The 24479-nt window shown below is 38.9% G+C and overlaps 1 long non-coding RNA gene across 1 annotated transcript in view; it reads left to right on the forward strand.

The window, feature by feature from the left end:
- LOC110302667 overlaps positions 1-17107 on the forward strand; it is a 22444-nt gene extending 5337 nt beyond the window's left edge. The window contains exons 2-3 of the long non-coding RNA XR_002378831.2: positions 13663-13736; positions 16986-17107. This is a non-coding gene — a long non-coding RNA (uncharacterized LOC110302667). The remainder of the gene's footprint in view (positions 1-13662; positions 13737-16985) is intronic.
- The last annotated feature ends 7372 nt before the right edge of the window (positions 17108-24479 follow it).

The following is a 24479-nucleotide window of genomic DNA, read 5'->3' on the forward strand; positions in this document are numbered from 1 at the left end:
GGGGGGGTTGGGAGGGAATAGGGGACTTTCAGGATAGCATTTGAAATGTAAATGAAGTAAATACCTAATTAAAAAAACTGGGGAAAAAAGGAAAAAAATAATAAAATACGGGCATTTAATGAGGGGGGAAAAAGACCTTTTTAGTGAGAACTGTGCTGGCTTGGTGTGATCTGTCCAGAAATACACCATTTTCAACTAACAAGCAGGAAGTAGTCTACAGATAATTTATCACCTCCATTCTGATCTCTGCCTTCATTCAGGAAACTTCCTGCTATATCTCTTGCCTAATATAAGGGGTAGAAGAAAAGGGGTGGAAAAGGTGGAAGGTGGAAGGTGGAAGGAAGAACTCACAAAGTGGCAAAAGACTCCAGTACCCTACAGAATGAATCCCACAGATTGATGGGCATAGTACCAATAGAGACTTTAAAGATTTTTAAAGTAAAGTTTTAAAGTTAATTCTTCAAAATTGCTTTTAAACAAGAGTAGGGCCATTTGTTCACATTGTTGCTTAGCAACGTCCTGAAGTCACATGAATGCAACCTTCTCCTATGGCAGCCCAGGCCTGGCATGGGCATGGATAGCAAGATCAGTCCTTTCTTGTTGAGTACATGAACGATGGAGTACAAACTCCTACTAGTCAGCCCTTCCTTCAAGAAACCAGACTTTCAGATTATCCGCAATGATCCAGCATCCTCTCTCATTTTGTATCTTAAGGGATTTTCATTCAAGGATTAACACAGAAACAGCAAGTCTTTCTTTAGACTGGTTTACATAAAAAAAGTATTTTACACTAGCTACCCTGATAACAAATTCACAACAGTAATTGCTGCTTTTCTCCTGATTTATTTATTGCTTCACAGTCACAACATTTCAAGTTACTGTCTGACTTAGTTCCTCTCAGTGTTCACTAGAGAAAATTAGAGGATTAGAAACCACTTCACAAGAATGGGCATACTGACATTGGCTAGAAAAGGAGAGAAAAAATACATTAGTCAGACAACATGTTCTATCAAGAGAATAAAGTTACAGATGACATCAGATAGAACTGACTCCATCAGCACTGACCATTTGCAATTCAGTAGATCAATCCATCTTCCCCCAAATTAATTGGAAATCTAATAAATGTACAATGTACATAGATCAATTCCTCTCTGTTATGAATTACACTGCCTAGTTGCATTGAAAAATTGTGGACCAGAGCTTCCAGGCTCTCATGTAGAGTGATTTTCATGAATGGCTATTTGGGACTAAATTTATGTGTCTTTTCAGATCTAAAACACTGTATAAATAGAAGTAATATTTATTTTCTCACAGAGAAAAGATCTTGATGGCAAAAATACCACTTCATAGAAAGTTTGTTCTGAACTTAGGGATTGTGAATTATACTATGAGTTTTAGTACTATGAGAATCATTAATTCTTAGATGGTATAATTAATACTTAGAGAAGAGACTATGATTCATGCTTGGAGAATAGACCTTCTTCTGGACATCATGCCTGAATTCCCAAGGTTCCAAGGAAATCTCCTCCTCTAAAAACTTCTGTGAAACGATTGGAATGACTTTCACCATCTTATTACTACTGGCTATTTATCCCTATGTGTCTGTTTACTTTTGAAAATTGTTTATTAGAACCATCTGGTCTTGAGGTAATATAGTCTTGTGAAGGGACCAGTACCCAGATTTGTATATATGTTTTCATGTGCTTAATTCTTAAGTAAAAGATGAAACTTCAGTAATATAAAGACATTTCTTTTTAATTTTCCAGCTTTAGGAATTTGTGGTTTTCAAATAATATCCCAACTCACTGAAAATATTGACTTTTTGGTGTATGTTATTGTTAGGTAGTTTGGGTGGTTTTTTTATTTTAATCCCTGCTGTAAACACACACACACACAGTACCACCTTGGTGCTTTTACATAGGCTTAGCATTATACTCTTTATTAATTATTTCCTTAAAATTGTGTGCTTACAGCTCTTATTCTGTTCTGGGCTCTCAATAATTCCTGTATCTATTTTACTTTTTAATTGTTTATATATTATCTCTCTCTCTTCCGTGTGTGTGTGTGTGTGTGTGTGTGTGTGTGTGTGTGTGTGTGTGTGTGTAAGAGAGAGAGAGAGTTTACATGAGGTCATTGGACATCTTTTTCAGGTGTCAGTTCTCTTTCCACCATGTGGGTTGCAGAGATCAAACTTGGGTTCTCAACATTGATGACCAGCCATCCAAAACTCACTGAGTTCTCTCACTGCCCCTCTAGGGTCTATTTCTATTGATTTCTCCTCTGAAGATACATTTATTTCACAGCTACTTTGTATGCTCAATGAACAATTATTAAATTCGGAACATTTTGGCACTTTCACTGTTGACTGGGTTTGCTGTCTTCCTGTCAAGAAGGTTGAGTCTGTTTTAGTCAGAAAGCAACTGACTGGAGAATTAGCTTAACGTTTTTCTTCTTTGTGTTTAAGTTCATGAGAGTAGATATAAAGTATCGTTTACTGTCTGTTAAGGGTAGGCTCCCTCCTATATCCTGTTTTCTCTGTAGTCTCTTCTGGATAGTCCAAATGTGGTCTTGTCTTGCTATAAGTTAAGCACAACACAGCTATAATAGTTCCAACTAAAGTTCTGTATTTAACCCAGTGATTCTCAACCTTACTAATGTTGGTACCCTTCATGGTGTGGTGACCCCAAACTATAAAACTATTTTGTTGCTACTTCCTAACTGTAATTTTGCTACTGTTAAAAATTGCAATGTAAATGTCTTATATGCAGAATATTTGACATGTGACCCCACCCAAAGGGGTGCTTGCAATCCACAGATTGAAAACCACTGTTCTGCGGGGCGTGGTGGCACAAGCCTTTAATCCCAGCACTTGGGAGGCAGAGGCAGGCAGATTTCTGAGTTTGAGGCCAGCCTGGTCTACAGTGTGAGTTCCAGGAAAGCCAGGGCTATATAGAGAAACCCTATTTCGAAAAAACAAAAAAAAAAAAGAAAGAAAGAAAGAAAGAAAGAAAGAAAGAAAGAAAGAAAGAAAGAAAGGAAGAAAGGAAGGAAGAAAGGAAGAAAGGAAGAAAGAAAAGGATAAATTAAAAAATAAAAGAAAATAAAGAAAGAAAAACACTGTTCAGAATTTGAGGGATGTGGCCACCCACCCTTCTAAAAAAATTTAACCCAGAATTGCTCCTGTCTAAAGGAAATACAGGGACAAAGAGTAGAGCAGAGACTGAAGGAAAGGCCATCCAGAGACTGCCCTACCTGGGAATTCATCCCATATGCAGGCACCAAACTCAGTCACTATTGCTGATGCAAAGAAGTGCTTGCTGACAGGAGCCTAATATAGCTGTCTCCTGAAAGGCTCTGCCAGAGCCTTACCGATACAGATGTGGATGATTGCAGCCAACCATCAGACTGAGCATGGGGACCCCAATGGAGGAGTTAGGGGAAGGACTGAAGGAGCTGAAGGGGTTTGCAACCCCATGGGAAGAACAACAATATCAACCAACCAGATCTCCCCCCCACCCCCGAGCTCGCAGGGACTAAACCACCAACCAAAAAGTACACATGGAGGGACCCATAACTCCAGCTGCATTTGTAGCAGAGGATGGCCTTATTTGACATCAGTGAGAGAGGATGCCCTTCGAAGGCTTGATGCCCCAGCATAGGGGAATGCTAGGGCAGTGAGGCAGGAGTGGGTAGGTGGGGGAGCATCCTCATAGAAGCAGGGGGAGGGAGTGGGATAGGGGTTTTGCAGAGGGGAACTGGGAAGGGGGATAACACTTGAAATGTAAATATATAAAATAACCAATAATTAAAAAAAAAGAAAAAAGGAATTCAGAATTTGAAGATCCTCGAGTGTCAGTGCTTAATTCCTTGAACATTCCCCTTTTACATTCTTCTCTCTACAGCACTCAGTAGGGTATTTAGGACATCATTACCCTCCAAGCTGAGGTTAGACAAGGTGTCCATGACTCTGTCCATGACCTGTCCATGACAGGTGTCCTGTCTCTCCTCTCACCTGTCTCCACAGAGGCTGGTACTCACTTAGTTTCTTTTCTTGTGTTTAATCCCTGCAGTTCTGTGTGTGATACCCATTGTCCAGCACCTGAAACATTATCACATCTGTTTTGCTCAGTTTTCCAGATGTGAACTAAAGGCCCAATCCAGTATTGGTTGATTCATGAGCAGCAAACATAGGGACTAATATTTTTCAGACACAATTTTTGTCATTGGAATTTTTATAACTTAAAGAGACTCATTGATAACTGATTTTTAAACCAAGTTTCTATATAGCATATGCAAATATTTTCTTTTAATTTTCAACAAATTTATTATTGAATATTGAATTTGTGTGTGTGTGTTTGTGTGTGTGTGATTTTGAGTGTATATGTTCCATTAATAAGACTTCTTATTTTATATTAAACTCTAATGACAGGCTTTACCACTGGCATAGCTATATGCTAAAGACAGTAGTATAATTACCTTCTTATCTTATTCAATTTTTATGTATTTTTCTGTCCTTTCTGTCTTTTCTTCTGCCTCTCAGCTCACTACTGAGCTTCCACATATGCCTTGCTTGTGACTTCCAAACTTAGAAAACTGATGATTTTATTGAGCTCAGGTTTTCCATGTTGAGCCTAACACTTGTGTGTCTGCACTTTCTGCCACTGAAGATGGTTAAGGAACATGACAGGAGATGTTTGGACTTGCCATATCCCAAACTGACTTCATTCACAAAGTTTCCCATGCATTACTCATGTCAAGTCAGAAGTCCCGGAGTGCTTCAAACCCCAAACCAAGGAATATCCCAAAACACATTTTTCTATTTTCATGTATACATTCAGAAATATATATATATATATATATATACATACATATATACACACACACACACACACACACATACATATATAATCTAATAGTGACACAGAAACCACACACTTTTCATTTTCCTGCCTTAATTTGCTTACTATGATCATCTCCAGTTGCATCCATTGCCTTAAAACAATGTAACTTCACTCTTTATGACAAACAAAAATCTAATATGTACATGTACCACTTTTTCTTTATCCCTTCCTTTGTTGTCAGACACCTAGATTGTGAATAGTGAATAATAACCTTTTCTCTGCAAATATCTCTTATGGTGGCTAGGAGTCCTTGAGTCTTTCTCTCAATTCTGATGCATAATCACTACTGAATAACAGAAGTTGTACCTTCTCTAGTCAGACTGACTCTTCCTCTCTCATCTGTTTATACCAATTGTCTTTTAAGGCATACTGGTTGACCAGCATCCACCCCATGGCACCTTCCACATTGCTGCCATATGTAAGGAAGTTGGTACACTCACCTCTTCTAAGTGACTTTCTCTCCTTTACCTGTGCAGAAGAGACCAGATGCTCATTCTGCAATATGGCAAAGGAATTCGCTCTCTCATCTATTTTGTTTAAGAGCTTCTTCCTATAATACAAATAAACCATGACAATTACCATAAATGGCAAGCACTGAAATATCCTTAAACATCATTTAATTCTCTCCTGCTTACGATACTCACAAGCTCAGTATACCGACAAATAATACAGTCCCTCCACAGGTGTGTCTGATGAACACATGGAATACTAAATGGACATTTGAAACAGGGACTGAAAATCAAAGCCTTAACACACCACTCACTGTACAGGAATATCAACACTCCAGTGTTTGGGATTTTAGCAGTATTCCCACATTCTTAGACCTCATTTGGCCCAAAAATCCATTTTGACAGTTCAGGCAAACCTAGAAAGAATATTTTCACTGGCTGTAAACATTACTCTATTGTATTCCATTGGTTTTGCACTAGAATAACCAAGGGAATGAGAAACATCTATTACACATTGATCCCCTTGCGTATGCATGTTTTCACATATGTTCATGCATGCTGTGGTTTGAATGAAAAATGAGCTCATCTGTTTAAGTACTTGGTCCTGAGGTGGTAGCACTATTTGGGAAGATTATGGAAGTTTTAGGAGGTCAGGCATTGCTGGAAGAGTTATGTCACTAGATGTAGGTTTTGATGTCTTACAGCCCTGACACTGCTCCTTGTTCCCTTGCTCTACTTTCTGTACGAGGATAAACTGTGATCTCTCTGCTTTCTGGCTGCCAAGCTAGCCATGACTCCCAGACCATCATGGACTGTGACACTTTGGAACTGTAGCCAAATTAAATCCTTCCTTCCTTCCTTCCTTCCTTCCTTCCTTCCTTCCTTCCTTCCTTCCTTCCTTCCCTAACTTGCTGTTTGTAATACATTTTATGATAGCCACAGAAAAGTAATGAGTATGATGTGTATATGTGTGTGATCACTGCTTGGGAATTAGCTGCCATTGGTAGTGTGTTCACAGCCCTAAAACCACTTTGGAGTCCTTGTTTCCATTGCCTGGGAATTAAAGGAACATAGCTGACACTAATGCAGTATGTACTTGGTTACTGTAACCAGCTTGGTGTTATATAACTCTATTCTAAATAATTTGACAAAGGCTGCGATCAGAGGTTGCAGGAGAACATGTTAAGCATAATGCCTCTCTCTTCTCCAACTGTCTTTGCTCTTCATTTATTTATAGGCATACTTTCCACTTTCTCAGAATGCTTTTAGAATAAATAATCTGGCACAACATGACATTTAAGCCTTCATCTTAGAAGCTACAGCACATGGTGAAGGAAAAGCTGATTTAAATACTCAAATAATTTTTAAATTGAGAGCCTTTGTTCTACTAATCCACCAATTAAATATGAATGAAAATGTAAAAGGGGGAGCATAAAAAAGTATGTTAGATGAACAGGAATTAAGGAAGTTTTGCATGTATCATCTGAAAACTGGAAAAAGTAAGCTAGCTGCAAAGGGACAGGCTAGAAGCCATGTCAGTTCATGCTAGAAACATACTGGTCATTCTGAAATCAAATGTAAAAAGGAATATCATCTCATGGACCAGTGTGTAGGCACTGGAGAGTCACTGATGTCTTCCCAGTACACTGGTAAGCTATACTAAAAGCTGGCCCTAAAAACTAAGACGGGGATGGAGACTAGAGCTGGAAGAGACCAGTGAAGTGCCTACCTTCTCTTAGTTGTGGAAGAAGAGTCTTTGGGCATTTGATTCTTCCATCTGTAGCAGTGTAAAGACAAGGAAAAAGAATGAAGAGATTCTGACAGGAAGATAATTTCCATCACATCAGCTCAACTGTAAAGTCAATGTGAAATGATGATTTTGATAAGCGGCGACACTCATTAATGAAGACTGCAAGATGGAATTGATAAAATTGTGAGAAGGGATTTTAGGGATGAAAAAAAAACAATGAGCTTAGAAAGAAGGCAAGAAAAGAGGACAGAACATCATCCCCTTCCTCTTAAAATGTGTTGATATTTGCAAAACACTAACAGCATGACAGTAGGGCACTCTCTGAGAGAAACAAAGACTTGACAGACTAGCTCAGCTCTTGATGAGCCATGAAATTCTATATTAAAAATGAATAAAAGTCATGATGCTAAATCTGATTCTTTGCAGCAGTGATTTGCTTCTCAGACAGCCTTCACATTACCAATTACCAGATTCCTGCAGGCAGGATAATGTTTTCAAAACACTCGCCTTAAGAGAAGGAGATACGGAAGTGGAGCTATAACCTTGGACAAAGTCACCTTGATAAGAACGTGTCTGCAACCATGCATGACTATCTCCTAGCTTCATCTTCCATCTGACACTTGTTTTTCAGATGTTTCTATGAGACATAGCATTTAGTATAATGAATAAGTATAAAACTGGCTTGTTAATCAGGCATCCAAAGCATTTTCATTGTAATTATGGCAGTCCCAAATCAGTGTATCTAGAAGGGAGTGAGGAAAGAAGAAAAGAAGGAGGAGGAGGAGGAGGAGGAAGTGGAGGAGGAGGAGGAGCTGGAGAGTACAAAACTAGCAGGGCTTGGCACAGTTCTTGAACCATATGGATATTCAGAATCATGATGAATAGGATTATAAAGATTATAATAGCTTTGCAATAGAAATAATTCTGAGTATATGTATTAATCAAATGGGCAAAGTGATTTGGAAATCAAAATGATTTCCTATTACAGATGAATCTGTTATAAGTGTTTTATATGTGTAGTAAATGGCTTAGAAAGCAGCATGGCCTTGGAACCTTGGTCATCAAATTGTGCGAGTCCAGCTGAGCCTAAGCATGTGTTCTTACCTGTTGTTTCCCTCTCCTCAAAGTCTCTTCATTTGTTTAATAATGAAGAGTCATAATAAATAGATAATATGACTCTTGATATATTATAAAACTGATATATATATACACACAATCATATGTTATATATTATAAAACATAGCATAGTAAATAAACCTAAATAGAATTATAAAATTCCAGGCCAAACAATGAAAACAATACTCTATCTTCTGTTTATGTATAATTTTCCATATTTCTAAATAGTTTTGTAAATCTAATACTTTCTAAGAAAAATAATTTCATACTTTCTGAAAGATTTTAACACATCTTTGATCAACTGCTCTTTATAATATTCCAGAGAGGTCCACTGAGCCCCTACTAACTTACTTATATACCCAGAATTCCTTTGGATGCAGGCCATCAGCTTCCATGTTTCATGAGCCTTCCTCTGTATACACAGTACATAGTGATCTACTCACAGTTTTAATTTTCACACTGCATCCCTAAAATAGCACCACTCAGTTATTCTGAGTTTACAGGGCCCATTTTGATAATCTATGTTTTCCTTAAGCCTTAGTCCATACAGTTTTCTTCTGTCTTTTGGTTTGTAGAATATGGTAAGGTGTGATGGAGAACCTAGTAATTGTTGCTATCATCTCTAAAGCACTTGAAAGGTGTGGATGCCTTATCTCCAAACAATCATCATTTAAGGGAGGGGGAATTACTCTGATACTGCTTAAAGCCTTTGCCATTGTTCATTACATCTTTCTTCGAAAAGATGCTTAAACAAACATTTAGCTTAGGGGCTGAAGAGATGGCTCAGTGGTTAAGAGTACTGACTGCTATTCCAGAGGACTCCAGGTCAATTCCCAGCACCCACATGGCAGCTTCCACATGGCCATAACTCCAGTTCCAAGGCTTCTGACACCTTACACAGACATACATGCAAGCAAAATGCCAGTGCATATAAAATAAAAATAAAGATTCTAGTGGGTGCATCCAACTGCCAGCATCCAGTAAACACATCTTGACTAAAGTGTCAAATAAATGCTGACTCTACTGGTATTGCAATGACATTGGATATTTTATAGTCAAGGGATTTGTTTGATTTTAATCTGATCAGCAGTCCATTCTTTTAATGAACCAAAGTCTGTATTTACAGGTATAGAGCATCAGTGAAGTAATAGAAGGCAAAGGATGCTGTTTATATGTAAAACTATGACTGTGGGAGTCATAAGTAAAGTATCAATATATATGACTGTCTAGATAGATTATCCATGAGCCCCTTTACTTGAGAGATCTAATAATGAAGAAACAAAGACATATTCAAAGAAACAGTCCTCCTTGTGAATAAGAAGCACCAGTACTAGCCATTGGCTGATGTGCCATGGATTAAAGATGGAATAGGAGTGACTGACAGACTTGAGTCTCTCAGGGAATTCTGAGGCAGGGGTGGGGCTCTATTTCCCTAGCTCTTTTCACTGAGACTGATTCTTCTACACTCCCATGTGGAAATTCTTGGCTCATTAACTTCTGACCTATGTGGCCTATGGTTAAGATGGTCCAATTTTGTAACAAATGAAGATGTTAGTTTGCAATGCATTTTATAATACTTGATAATGATATATACTTAAATGCTATAGGCATTCTTTTTAGAAAACAATTCAAAGGCCATGTGGAATTGGGGCCTACGTAGGAGGGTACTAGCAGTTGCTGTCATAGTGTGAAGATATGAGCTTAGGTAGGAGTGCTGGGATTGACAGAGGCAGGAAGTGCCTTAGAGGCTTTTTGCCTGTCATCTCAGCTCCCAGGTACAGTAAGAGAAAAATGTCACAAGGGAATGAGGCTGAATGTGATGGAGAAGGTCACCAAAGTCTTCCTCTGGCCTCTGTGTGCAACTTTCCCAACATGTGTGTAATTAGCACACACATACACACACACACACACACACACACACACATATACATGGACACACACAGGCATGCAGCAAATGACCAAAGGCCACCTGGAACTAAAGTCTCCGAATCTAGCGAAATATGCATAGTTCTGATTCTCATATGATGGACATTTGTTTTGTTTTGAACATGAGGCATCCCTATAGATGTTGAGTCTTTGGTTCTTAATTTTGTGTCACTGTTTGGAGGGGTGATAGAGTGGGAGAAGTTGGGATTCTACTGAAGAAAAAGCACCATGCTAGTGTGCCTTTGATTGTCACCTCATCCATCTGTGTAGCCCGTGATGCTATACCCCACCCACACCCTGCTCTTTTCCTTGCTGCAATGAAATGAGCAACTTCCATCTGCCAAAATGTTCTGTCTCGTCCTGACACAGATGACCATGGACCAAAACCTTTAGGACCATGAGTCAAAATAAGTCTGTTTCACTCTTGAATTCCTTCTTTCTAGTGTTTATCATGAGGAATGTTCAATGAGAAATAAATGAGAATAAAGGAACTCCTGCATTGAGAATAAAGGAACTCCTCCTGCATTGTAGTTGGCTTATAGCACTTGTTCAGTAAAACACTCAATAATGTCCTTGTCCTTCCTTCATCTTTAATGGCCATGGTTAGTCACACTTCCATGAGGAGGAGCTTTTAGTTGTATTCCTGCAGTTTGCTTTCCACTTAAAAATCGTGCTCTAGGCCACACTCTTTGTATAACTCTCAAATGGGAACAAGAGCCTACCAAGAGACAGTATGCTTCTGGAACTGGATCCAGTGAGTCATGGCCAGGCACATGGAGGATGGGACCTTGGTCAGCTCTTTCAGGCTAAGCCTAGATTTGTTGTGATTCCTCATAACTGCATCTCTAGGAATTTCCTGATCTTTGCCTTAAGTGTTCTTTTTTCTCTCCCAGATTACATTGGGCAGGAAAGATGTTCTTGGTGCAAGATATACGCTGTATAGACTGCATTACAATGTAGAAACTCTGCTTTTCTAACATCTCTCATTCGCATCACTTGGAAAACTTCAGGATCCCTGTGAGGGATGGGAAGTAGCCTTTCCTTTTGTGGGAAAGAACAGACCAATTGTTCCCCAGCTGCTCAGCTATTAATAGGGTTAACTTTTCTTAGTTTTGTGCAAAATATCTTTAGATGGGACTATTTCTTGGTTATCTACTAGAACCTGTGCTTACTCGCTGGTCTTCAGATAACAAGCAGTGAGAGTTACCTCAGGAATGGTTTAGGTACTGAACTGAGGAAGGAAACAACTTTCCTTATATGGAAATGACCTCTTGGCCCCAGACTTAGATTTGAATCTCTCTTCTGAAAGGAAAAATAAAGCCCTCATTTTCATTTTGCTTTGTCAAGAATGTGTTAGCTCTTCTCATGCTTAGCCCATCATTCTCAAAAGTCAGCTTCTCAGATCCACTGTGACCTTTCTGATGGAAAGCAGATGTCTCCATTTTTACCAGCTAGAGGCTGTGGCTTTGGGCATAGAATTGCTCAAGGTGATTTATTCATTTTTGCATCTGTAACAAACTCACTCGAACCTGTCTCACTGATGTCTTTCCTGATACTAAAGGAAAAGGCCATTCGAGAATAGAAATAGCAGCTCCAAACCTGAGCTGAGTTTGCCTGGAGAGTCTTGATTGGTTCTGTTTAGATGACTCACTTTACAGTAAATCCCGAGTCCATGGCCAGAAATTTTCTAAGTCTGAGTCAGACAGAAAAGAAGCTTTATAAAATAGCAACTGGCAGCCCTGGCACTCCACGTGGCAGCCGTGAAAGCTCAGGTCCTAATAAACTGGCTTTGGAATGGTCTTTCTGGGAATATCTGTGTACTGCAAAATGCTCATTCTTCCTCCAGACTCCTGTGTGCTTTCCTGAGAGAGAACTGGGGAAGCAGGACTTTCGTGTTCTTGTATTTTAATCACAATTGTAGCAACACAGGATAATATTATCGTAGCATCCAGCCACCTGAGGAGAGAAGATTAAACATGATTTCCACAGCAATGCATTAAAACTCCAAATGAGCCTGTGGAGCTCTGGTGACCTCCAGTGAACCCTTGGCTCCATGACTCAGAAGCAAGATGCAGCCAGGTTGAGAACAGGATAGATTTTGGGAAGAGGCAGGTTCTATCTTTTCTGCCCCACTGAGCTCTCTGTGCCCAGACCCGGAGCTTCTGGCACAGAAAGGAGAGAAGCAAGCTGGCAGAACATCTCAGGCAGCTCATTATGTAAAGAATCCAAAGGAATTTTATTTTAAATCAAAAGAAGTGTTGCTCATGCCTATCTTAAATCCCAGTGGTCACCAGAGGTCCTGTCTGAACACCTACATATCTCTTTTGAGCACGTACTATGTGCCTTTGTAGAGGAAACCCGGAGGATGACCTTGAATTCTCCTGAGTCTCGTTTCTTCCATGAGGCAGATCATATTTTTGTAGTTTGAGTTCAACTCTGCCAATTTGCATTAGCATATCATCTGCCTGGTTACCAAGAAAATGTGTCTGAAGAAAAGAAAAATGAGCATGTTCATGGTCATTAGGCTTGTGTCAGGAGCCTGACTCAGCAGCCTAAAGATGACAAGGCTGAGGTTGAAGCATGCCAGGGAGCCAGGACAGCCTGCAGGAGAGCTCTGGGCTGCCCTCTGGAGCATGGTTGACCACATCCTGGGTGCACTGCATCCCCCTCTTCACTAGGACAGAGCCTGGAAAGAAGTAAGAAGACACAAGGACTTCCTATGCCAACAGATCTACATTTTGCAATTTCTCCATCAAGCTATTGTAAAAACCATGGGAAGAATTGGCAGCAGTACACATGAATCTTTGGTGTTCAGAAGAGCTAGAGAATCATGTAAAAATAAGTGAAGATATAATGTATTGTGATTTGCTTGAAAGGTTTTGTATCATTGGTACAGAAAGCCAGTGCTAACAAAAAAAGCCCCTTTGTGCATGAATGGTGAAGGTGTAAGAGGAGGAAAAGAGTTTTCAACTGCTGTCACTCTTGCACCTGGTTTTCTTATTCTGATCTCTCGTGTACCTAAAGCAATGCCCCTGCCTCATGATAAACACTCAGGAAATGACTAGCAAGTTTAATAGCTTTTCAAAGGAGAATTCTGGTACCAGAACTTCCAAAACTCATCATATGAAGAAAGGTAAGGCACATGGAGGCTAAGGGCCTTCTCCGAAATGAAAAGGACACTTGACAGTACAGGCAGGCCTGGAGCCCACATCTGGCTATTCAGTTGCAATATAGCTCGGGTAGCGATGAAATGTGAAAATGTCACCAGTCACCAAGGTTCAAGACACCAAGGTACTCACAAAAGGGCAATTGCCAAAGGGACAGGGCAGTACTTGAGCAAGACGATGGGTTTTTCCTTCCATCCTTGCCATTCTCACCCAAACTGTTTTGTAGCTCTCCCAGGTGATTCTCTAGTGTCCACACCTTCATAATAGTAAAATTATTTGGTTGTCTCTACACAAAATCTGAATGCTAATTTGTTTGTTCATTTTTCTCTGATGATATCCTATTGCTTTTTCAGATGCAGTTCCTGTGAACTTACTTCTGAATGGAATACTGTGATGTCACAGGAGATCTTCTTTCTTTTCAGATCAGGTGGCTACATTTTAAGCCTCAGAATGAACAGAAGCTCCCACTGATACCAGTGTGTAGTGAATTCTGCATTCTGTACATTTTCTCTGAACTTTAGAAAAGATTCTTACTTTTTGTAGACTTCAGAAGAATTTGTCAGCATATCCTCTCATAACAGTCTCCCTATAATACCAGAGTCTTACACGAGAAGGAGAAATATAACACTGTGAGGCTAAGCCATATGTGCCTTAATCTTGACATTCCAGGGCAAAGCAACTTGATAAAATCTGACTAGAAATCACTGAAATTTTTCTTAAAGACATGAGAATATGTATGATTTGAAGAGAGTAAAGAATGGCATCATAAATAGGTTTTGTTGTTGTTGTTGTTTTGCTGTTTTGTTGTTGTTGTTTTTAATGAACCATGGGGTTAGGAAGTTGAGTCATCAGTCAAAAGTGTTTGCTGCTCCCCGGCTTTCAGAACCTGGTACCCACATTAAGTTCATCAAGTTGTTCACAACTGCCTGTAACGCCTGCACAGGGGAATCTGATGTCGTCTTATTGCCTCCCCAGGCACCTGCACCAGTATGCATGTATGCACAGACAGATACAAGCACATACATGTCAGTGAACATAAAAGACAAGGTGTTTTTAATATCCCCCAAAAGTATGCATTGAAGTAGATGTATTTCATTAAGTACTTATTTGTTTATAAATTACTCACCCAAATTTAATAGTCACTCTTATTGCGTTTCCTCAAATTCACTTTAAAATTTCAGAAGTGAGGTACAGTAACAAAGGCCCATCCTTATTAATGATAGGGATTCCAGGAGCAATTGTCTTGGCACCATTTCATGAAAACTTGTTTGCAAGCACTTAAATAATCTTAGCCAGATGTATAAACTGGAGCAGACCTGAGGGGCTGGATTTTGACTGATCCAGAGATATGCTGTGGTCTCTCATCCAGTCGACCCTTTCTGTGTCAGAGCACTTAAGCTAGAAGATTATACAGGCAGCCAGGAAGTTACAGGAAACTTTCTGTGGTTCTACCGAGAGCTAGAACAAAGTCATTTGCTCTGAGATGTTTACTTTTCATCTATAAACTAAAACCATTATTTAAAAACCAGATTTTAGTGAGGTTAGGTTACCATCAAGACCATGAAAACCCTTTAAAATTATGAGTGCTTTGTAGCTCTGATTCTTAAGAGGACATTATTAAAATGGTGACCTGTACTCTTATGGAAGCCTATTGTTTAAATAAGAAAGAATTCGCAACATTAAGATTGGCTGAAACATTAAATTAGTGTATATGACATTTACAAGCATGAATCAAATGCAGCATCTGTCCTACTACAGTAGGAATCGGTGACCCAGGCCTAGAGGCAAAGGACGTGGAGAAAATATCTTCTGGACCAGCTTGGAAGTAACTTTCAAAAGAGGCACACACAGTTCTGTCTTCCTTTGCTTTTACTCCCTAAGTAATTGAGGAAACACAAATCTGTGTATGTGTGTGACGTGTGTGTGTGTACTCTCGTGCATGCACACCAGATAAGTATGCTTTTGTTTATATTTTTTTTCAACTGGAAAGAACATTAATGGAGGACAAGAAAGAAAATGTAATAAATCATTCAGGGAGAATCTAAAGGCCCTAGAAATAACCTCTGTCAGTAGAGTATAATATTGAAAACCAGGAAGAAGGTAAATTTTGTTGCTGGAGAAATGAGGAACAAATCAATATGAGGCCAAGTAGATGCCAAATTAAAGGAAAGAGGAGAGACAGAAACATTTTTGAGACTTGTCAAAACAACTCGTTATTGTACTGTCTGTGCCAAGGTCTTCAGAGACAGTACATTTATTTATATTTGGTCACCAGACCACTGTAACTACTTAGTATCAGCCTTCACCTCTCCCCAAAGACAAGCATTGCTGACCTGATATTCTGAATTCTGCATCAGCTGCCATGCTTGGTCACTTAAATGCTTCACCTGAAGCCTGACCCTGGCACAAGTGTACCTTCAGGCTCACAGTAGAGTCCTTTATTCCCATGTAGGGTATTTAAAGCAAGGCATAATCACTGTGTTCAGTGGTATACACTTGTAATCTCAACCCTCGTGAGACTAAGGCAGGAGGATTATGAATTTCATGACTGCTTGGGCTATTGGGAGATGGGGAGAAGGCAAGAGCAGGACAGGGCAAAGAGAGAGCAAGAGAGAGAGACAGAGACAAAGAGACAGAGAGAAGGAAGGGCTACCTGCACACTAGCCTCTAACAAGGTTCAGAATTCATTCACTCATGCCACCATAATTTAGTAGCATCGCCTAGAAGTTTCTGGAATGGTCTAGTGATAATCAGTTGCCTCCTCCACAAGATCACAGTGTAATATGACATTAAATTATCACAATTTAAATATGCTACCATTTAGATTTCTACTTGCCATTCCATGAAAGACAGACATTTAAAAACACCCTAGTAATGCAGAACCTTAGCCGCAGATGAGAATCTAAGTAAGACCCCCTTCATAATTTACAGATGAAAGAACTTTGTGGGACACCATTTCTACCAGGCCAAGGTCACATATTAGTTATAAAGAGGAAGAATAAAACTTGTCTCTACTGACTCCCAGCATTCTTTTCTTCCTCATAGTACTGCTTTCTCCAAATAACAAAACACTGTGGGTTATTCTAATGGCTCTCAACCTTTCCAATACTGTGGCCCTTTAATACGGTTGCTTATGCTATGGTGACCTCCAACCATAAAATTATTTTGTTGCTACTTTATAGCTATAATTTTGCTACTGTTATGAATCTTAATGTAAATATCTGCTGTCCAGGCTATCTGATATGAAATCCGTATGGAGGTCATGGCCCATAGACTGAGACTCCTGGTTTATACATTCTCATGTTTTAAAAAGCTTGCACAATTTTCTGTAACTGAGTCTTTGCTTTATCACTTCAAACTTGGTTAAAAAATTTATTTTTATGACACATGCTTGAAGGTTTTTTTTTTCAAGTACTGAGAAACATCATGCACAAAGACACTGTGCAGCATACTTAACATCAGCCGTACTTGTGGGCAGGGGAATCAAGAGTGGGAAAAAAAGAGCTACACACACAAACTGGCCTGAGAACAAATCTCCAGCCTGCTTTACAAGAGAAGTCTACTAAAGATGAGAAAATGCTATCCCTCTATACCAGTGTTAAGTGGGCAAGTTTCTGTTGTCGTTGCCTTGTGATATACCAATTCTGCATCCGAATAACTCTCTAAATGTTCACAGAAGACTCCAACTCTGTAAGCCAGAAGGAAGAAAGAAGCTAAAAATTCATAGCCCATGTGTCCAGGAGGAAGCCATCTTGGCAGGAATGACATCACCAATGGTAATGAGGAAAGCTACTCTTTTTTTTTGTTTGTTTGTTTGTTTTGTTTCCTTTTTTAATTAGGTATTTTCCTCATTTACATTTCCAATGCTATTCAAAAAATCCCCCATACACTCTTCCCCCCTACTCCCCTTCCCACCCACTCCCAATTTTGGGCCCTGGCTTTCCCCTGTACTGGGGCATATAAAGTTTGCAAGTCCAATGGGCCTCTCTTTCCAGTGATGGCCGACTAGGCCATCTTTTGATACATATGCAGCAAGAGTCAAGAGCTCTGGGGTACTGGTTAGTTCATAATGTTGTTCCACCTATAGGGTTGCAGATCCCTCTAGCTCCTTGGGTACTATCTCTAGCTCCTCCATTGGGGGCCCTGTGATCCATCCAATAGCTGACTGTGAGCATCCACTTCTGTGTTTGCTAGGACCCGGCATTGTCTCACAGGAGACAACTATATCTGGGTCCTTTCAGCAAAATCTTGCTAGTGTATGCAATGGTGTCGGTGTTTGGAAGCTGATTATGGGATGGATCCCTGGATATGGAAGTCTTTAGATGGTCCATCCTTTGTCACAGCTCCAAACTTTATCTCTGTAACTCCTTCCATGGGTGTTTTGTTCCCAATTCTAAGAAGGGGCACAGTGTCCACACTTTGGTCTTGTTCTTCTTGAGTTTCATGCATTTAACAAATTGTATCTTATATCTTGGGTATCCTAAGTTTTTGGGCTAATATCCACTTATCAGTGAGTACATATTGTGTGAGTTCCTTTGTGATTGTGTTACCTCACTCAGGATGATGCCCTCCAGGTCCATCCATTTGCCTAGGAATTTCATAAATTCATTCTTTTTAATAGCTGAGTAGTAGTCCATTGTGTAAATGTACCACATTTTCTGTATCCATTCCTCTGTTGAGGGGCATCTGGGTACTTTCCAGCTTCTGGCTATTATAAATAAGGCTGCTATGAACATAGTGGAGCATGTGTCCTTCTCTTACTGGTTGGGACATCTTCTGGATATATGCCCAGGAGAGGTATTGCAGGATCCTCNGGTAGTACTATGTCCAATTTTCTGAGGAACCACCAGACTGATTTCCAGAGTGGTTGTACAAGCTTGCAATCCCACCAACAATGAAGGAGTGTTCCTCTTTCTCCACATCCTTGCCAGCATCTGCTGTCACCTAAATTTTTGATCTTAGCCATACTGACTGGTGTGAGGTGGAATCTCAGGATTGTTTTGAATTGCATTTCCCTGATGATTAAGGATGTTGAACATTTTTTCAGGTGCTTCTCTGCCATTTGGTATTCCTCAGGTGAGAATTCTTTGTTCAGTTCTGAGCCCCATTTTTTTAATGGGGTTATTTGATTTTCTGGAGTCCACCTTCTTGAGTTCTTTATATATATTGGATATTAGTCCCCTATCTGATTTAGGATAGGTAAAGATCCTTTCCCAATCTGTTGATGGTCTTTTTGTCTTATTGACGATGTCTTTTGCCTTGCAGAAGCTTTGCAACTTTATGAGGTCCCATTTATCTATTCTCGATCTTACAGCACAAGCCTTTGCCGTTCTATTCAGGAATTTTNCCCCTGTACCCATATCTTCGAGGCTTTTCCCTACTTTCTCCTCTATAAGTTTCAGTGTCTCTGGCTTTAGCCAATACCAGGAATGGCTAAAGAACAACAACCATATTACTAAAGGCAGTATAAAAACACCATTGACAAGAGCCGGGGAAATATGATACCACAAGAGTGGAGCTATCCTACTACAACAAGCCCAGAATATCCTAAAACAGCCTAAGCACAAAGAGATGACCTTAAATCCAACCTTATAAAGATGACAGAAGCCTTTAAAGAGGAAATGAGTAAATACCTTAAAGAATACAGGAATATGTAACTAAGCAGGTGAAGGAAATGAATGAATCTATTCAACATCTGAAAATAAAAATAGAGGCAATAAAAAACACAAACTGAGGGAATCCTGGAGATGGAAAACCTAGGAAAGAGAACTGGAACTACAGATGCAAGCATCACCAACAGAATACAGAAGATGAAAGAAAGAGTCTCAGGTGTAGAAGATAATGACTGAAGAAATCGATACACTGGTCAAAGAAAGTGTTAAATCCAAAAGGTTCCTGGTACCAAATATCCAAAGAATTCCAGAGCACTATGAAAATACCAAACCTAAGAATAATAGGAATAGAAGAAGGAGAAGATTCCCAGCTCCAAGGGCCAGGAAATATTTTCATAAAATTCATAGAAGAAAATTTCCACAACCTAAAGAAAATGATGCCTATAAACATACAAGAACCTTACACTAAATAGATTGGACCAGAAAAGGAAATCCTCCGGACTCACAATAATCAAAACACTAAATTTACAGAACAAAGAAAGGATATTAAAAGCTGCAAAGGAAAAGGTCAATTAACATATAAAGATAGACATATTAGAATTATACCTGACTTCTCAATAGAGACCCTGAAAGCCAGAAGGGCCCGGGAAGACATCTTGCAAACCCTTAAGAGACTACAGATTTCTGCCCATATTGCTATACCCCAAACTTTTAATCACCATAGATGGAGAAAACAAAAAAAGCATTCCATGACAAAACCAAACTTAAACAATATCTATCTACAAATCCAGATCTACAGAAGATATTAGAAGGAAAACTCCAACCCACGAAGGTTAACTATACCCAAGGAAACACAGGAACTATCATTAGCAACTAACATACTAGAAAAACCAAAAAAAGGTAATCTCTCTGTCCCCACCCCTCTCTCTCTCAACAACAAAATATGGATTAACAATCATTGGCTATTAATGCTCTCAACATCAATGCACTCAATTCCCCAATAAACAGCCACAAGCTAACAGAATGAATACAAAAACAGGATTCATCATTCTGTTGCATACAAGAAACACATCATCAAAGATTGATATTATCTCAGAGTATAGAATAAGAAAAAGATTTTCCAAGAAATTGGACTCAAGAAGCAAGCTGTAGTAGCCATTCTAATATTTAAAGAAATAAATTTTCAACCAAAATTAGTCAAAAGAGATGGGAAAGGACACTTCATAGTCCTCAAAGAAAAAAATTCAGCAGTATGATGAATTGGTTCTGAAAATCTATGACCTGTAAACAAGGGTTCCCATGTTAGTAAAAGAAACTGAATTATGCAATGAACCCCAAACATTAATAGCGGAAGATGTCAACACCCGAATATTACCAATAGACAGGTCATGGAGACAAAATCTAAACAGAAAATAACAAAACTAACATGCTATGAATCAAATGGACTTCATAGGTATCTATAGACCATTTCACTCAAATATTAAATATACTTTCTTCTCAGCACCTGACAGAATAGTCTCCAAAATTGATCATATAGTTAGTTGGTCAGAAAGCAAGTCTCAACAGGTACAAGAAAATTGAAATAACCCCCCATATCTTATCAGACCACAATAGAGTAAAGTTGTACTCAACAATAGAAACAATGAAAAGCCTACAAACTCATGGAAACTGAGCAACTCTCTACTCTTTGTTCACTGGGTCAAGGAAGAAATAAAGAAAAAAATTAAAGACTTTCTAAAATTCAATGAGAATGATAGCATAATATACCCAAACCTATGGGACAAAATGAAAGGAGTACTAAGAGGAAGGTTCATAGCACTATGTGCCTTCATAAAGAAATTGAGTAGATCTTATACTAGCACCTTAAAAGCACATATGAAAGCTCTAAAACAAAAAGAAGTAAACACACCTAAGAGGATTATACAGCGGGAATAATCTAACTCAGGGCTGAAATCAATAAATTAGAAACAAAAGAACAAAGAATCAACAGAACCAAAAGTTGGGGGTTTTTTTTGAAAGTGAATAATAACAAACCCTTGACCAAACTTAATAAAAGGCAGAGGGACAATATCTAAATTAAGAAAATAAAAAACAAAAAGGGGAACATAACAGACACTGAGGAAATCCAAAGAATTTAGCTTAGGTCTTACTTTAAAAGCGTGTACTACACAATTAAAAAAAATTAACAAAATGGATGTTTTTTTCTTGAGAGATAGCATTATGAAAGTTAAATCAAGATCAGGTAAAAAACATAAATAATCCCATAACCCCTATGAGTGAAAATAGAAGCAGTAATGAAAAGTCTCCCAACCAAAAAGTTATGGCCAGATGGTTTTTAACTCAGAATTGTATCAGACTTTCAAAAAAACTAATAGCAATACCCCTAAAACTATTCCACAAAATAGAAACAGAAAGAACACTGCAAAATGCATACTGTAAGTCCACAGTAATCCTAATTCCAAAACCACAGAAAAACATAACAAAGAGTTTCAGACTAATTTCCTTATAAATATTGATGCAAATTAAAAAAAAAAGCCTCGCAACTAAATCAAAGAACACAACAAAAACATAATTCATTATAATCAATTAGGCTTTAACCCAGGGATATAGGGATGATTCAGTATAAGAAAATGTATCAACATGATCTACCATATAAATGAACTGAAAAGAAAATAGAAAGTACATGATCATCTCACTAAATGATGAAAAGGCCTTTGAAAAAACCTAACACCCCTTACGTTAAAAGTCTAAATTACAATAAGGAAATATACAGCAAGCCAATAGCCAACATCAAATTAAGAAGACAGAAACTTAAAACAATTCCACTAAAATCAGGGATTAGACAAGGCTGACAACTCCCTCTGTATCTATTCAATATAGTACTTGAATTCCTATCTAAAGCAATAAGACAACTAAAGTAGATCAAGGAGATACAAATTTGAAAGGAAGAAGTCAAAGTATTGTTATCACAAATGATTAGAAATTAGGGAAACAATATCTTCTCAGTAGCCATAACTAACATAAAATATGTTGCTGTAACTCTATCCAAGCAAGTAAAATACTTGTATGATAAGAACTTCAAGTCTGAGATTGAAGATGTCAGCATATAAAAAGATTTCCAATGCTCATGGATCCATAGGATTAATATAGTGAAAATAGCCATCTTATTAAAATTCATCTCCAGATTCAATGCTATTCCCATCAAAATTCCAACACAATTCTTTACAAACATGGAAAGAGCAACTCTCAACTTTATATAGAAAAATTTAAAAATCAGGATATCTAAAATAATGCTATACAATAAGAGAACTTCTGGAGGTATCACCATACCTGATTTCAAGCTGTACTTCAGAGCAATAAAATAAAAACACACATGCCACAATGGCCTAAAAACAGACAGGTTGATCAGTAGAATCTAATCAAAGACTCAGAAATAAACCCACACATCTATGGACACTTGATATTTGAGAAAGAAACCAAAACTATACAATGGGACGAAAAGCATCTTTGACAAATTGTGCTGATGTAGCTTGAAGTCTGCATGTAGAAGAACGAAAATAGATTCATATTTATCACCCTGCACAAAACTTAAGTCCAAGTGAATCAAAACCCTCACCATAAAACTGGATAAATCTAATGGAAAAGAGAGGCAAATAGCCTTGAACACATTGGTTTAGAAGACAACTTCCTGAAGAGAAGACCAACAGCTCAGAAATTTTCAACAGAGGAATCTCTAGTGCCTGAGAAGTTCTTAAAGAAATAGTCAATGTCCTTAGTCAACAGGAACATGAAAATCAAAATAACTCTGAGATTCTATCTTATACCTGTTAGAAAGATTAAAATCAAAAACTCAAGAAACGGTATGTGCTGGTGAAGATACAGAGCAAGGGGAACACCCCTCCGTTGCTGGTGGGAGTGCAAACTTGCACAACCACTTCAGAAATCAATTTGGTAGTTTCTCAAAAATTTGGGAATAGTTCTAACCCAAGACCTAGCTAACTACTCCCAGGAATTTACCAAAATCATGTTCTACCCTACCACAAGGACACTTGCTCAACTGTGTTCATAGCACCTTTATTCATAATAGCCAGAAACTGGAAACAACCTAGATGTCCCTCAAGTGAAGAATGGATAAATAAAACATGATACACTCATACAATGAAATATTATTCAGGTATCAAAAAAGACAGCACGATATTTAGAGGCAAATGGATGAAACTAGAAAAGATAATTCTGAATGATGTAACCAAGATGCAGAAAGACTGGTATGCTACATAGTTACTTATAATTGGATATTAGCCATAAAGTATAAGATAATCTGCTACAATCTACAGACCCAAAGAAGATAAGTAACAAGGAGGTCCCACAGGAGGATGCTTGAATATCATTCAGAAGGGGAAATCAAATAGACATTAGAGAAAAAGGGAGGGAAGAAACTGAGTGGGAGAGGGGATGGGGAAGAGAACAGAAGTGAGGATCAGGTGTGGTGAGAACAGAAGAGAGGGGGGCTGGGAGAGGATAGAATTTGATAGGGGGCATTTCTGAGACAGAGAAAACTCCAGGGAGTCTATGGGGTGACCCTAGTTGAGACTCTTAGCAACAGGGGATATGGAGCCTGAAGTGGCCACCTCCTGTAACCAGTTGAGATTTTCATTGGAAGGATGGGACCACCAACCCTACACACCAAACCTTGACTCCAAAATTCATCCTGCCTACAAGATATGCTGGGATAACCATGGAGCAGAGATCGAGGGTGTGGTCAGCCAATGACTGGCCCAACTTGATGCCCATCTCATGGGAGAGAGCCAACTCCTGACATTGTTATTGATACTCTGCTATGCTTGCAGACAAGAGCCTAGCATAACTGTCTCCTGAGAGGCTTCATTCAGTAGCTGATGGAAACAGATACAGAGACCCACAGCCAAACATTAGTAGAGCTAGGGGTGGAGGAGGGATTGAGGGAGTCCCAGAGGTCACCACAAGAAGACATACAGAGTCAACTAACCTGGGCCCTTGGAGGCTCACAGAGACTGAGCAACCAACAAAAGAGCATGTAGAGGTTGGACATAGACCCTGTACACATTTGTAGCAAAAGTGCAGCTTGGTCTTCATGTAGTGCCCCTAATAATTGAAGCAGGGGCAGTCTTTGGTGCCCGCCCGTGCATTGTTTCCCCCTAGCTGTGCTGCCTTTCCTGGCCTCAGTAGAAGAGGATGATGTGCTTAATCGATGTGCCAGGAACAGGGAGGCAGGCAGGGATGGGGGCTGGTACCCATAGGAGCCACTGTTCTCTGAGGAGAATGGGAAGGAGGAATGGGGGAGGGGGTATGAGAGTGGGTCTGGAAGGAGAGGAGGGAGGGGGCTCTAATTGGGATGCAAAATAAATGTGAATGGATGAGAAGTGCTATTTTGATTTAATAAAAAAGAAACCAGTGTGTGTCTAGGTATTCAAATTTATTGTCATGTTGTCTCTTAAGGATGTTTTTAGAAGTTGAAACAGGACTTCATAACATAATTTAAAATGTTTAAATATTCTTGGGCATGGGAGATAAAATTCCAA

This window comes from Mus caroli, chromosome 10 (genome assembly GCF_900094665.2).
Source record: "Mus caroli chromosome 10, CAROLI_EIJ_v1.1, whole genome shotgun sequence".
NCBI lineage: Eukaryota > Metazoa > Chordata > Mammalia > Rodentia > Muridae > Mus > Mus caroli.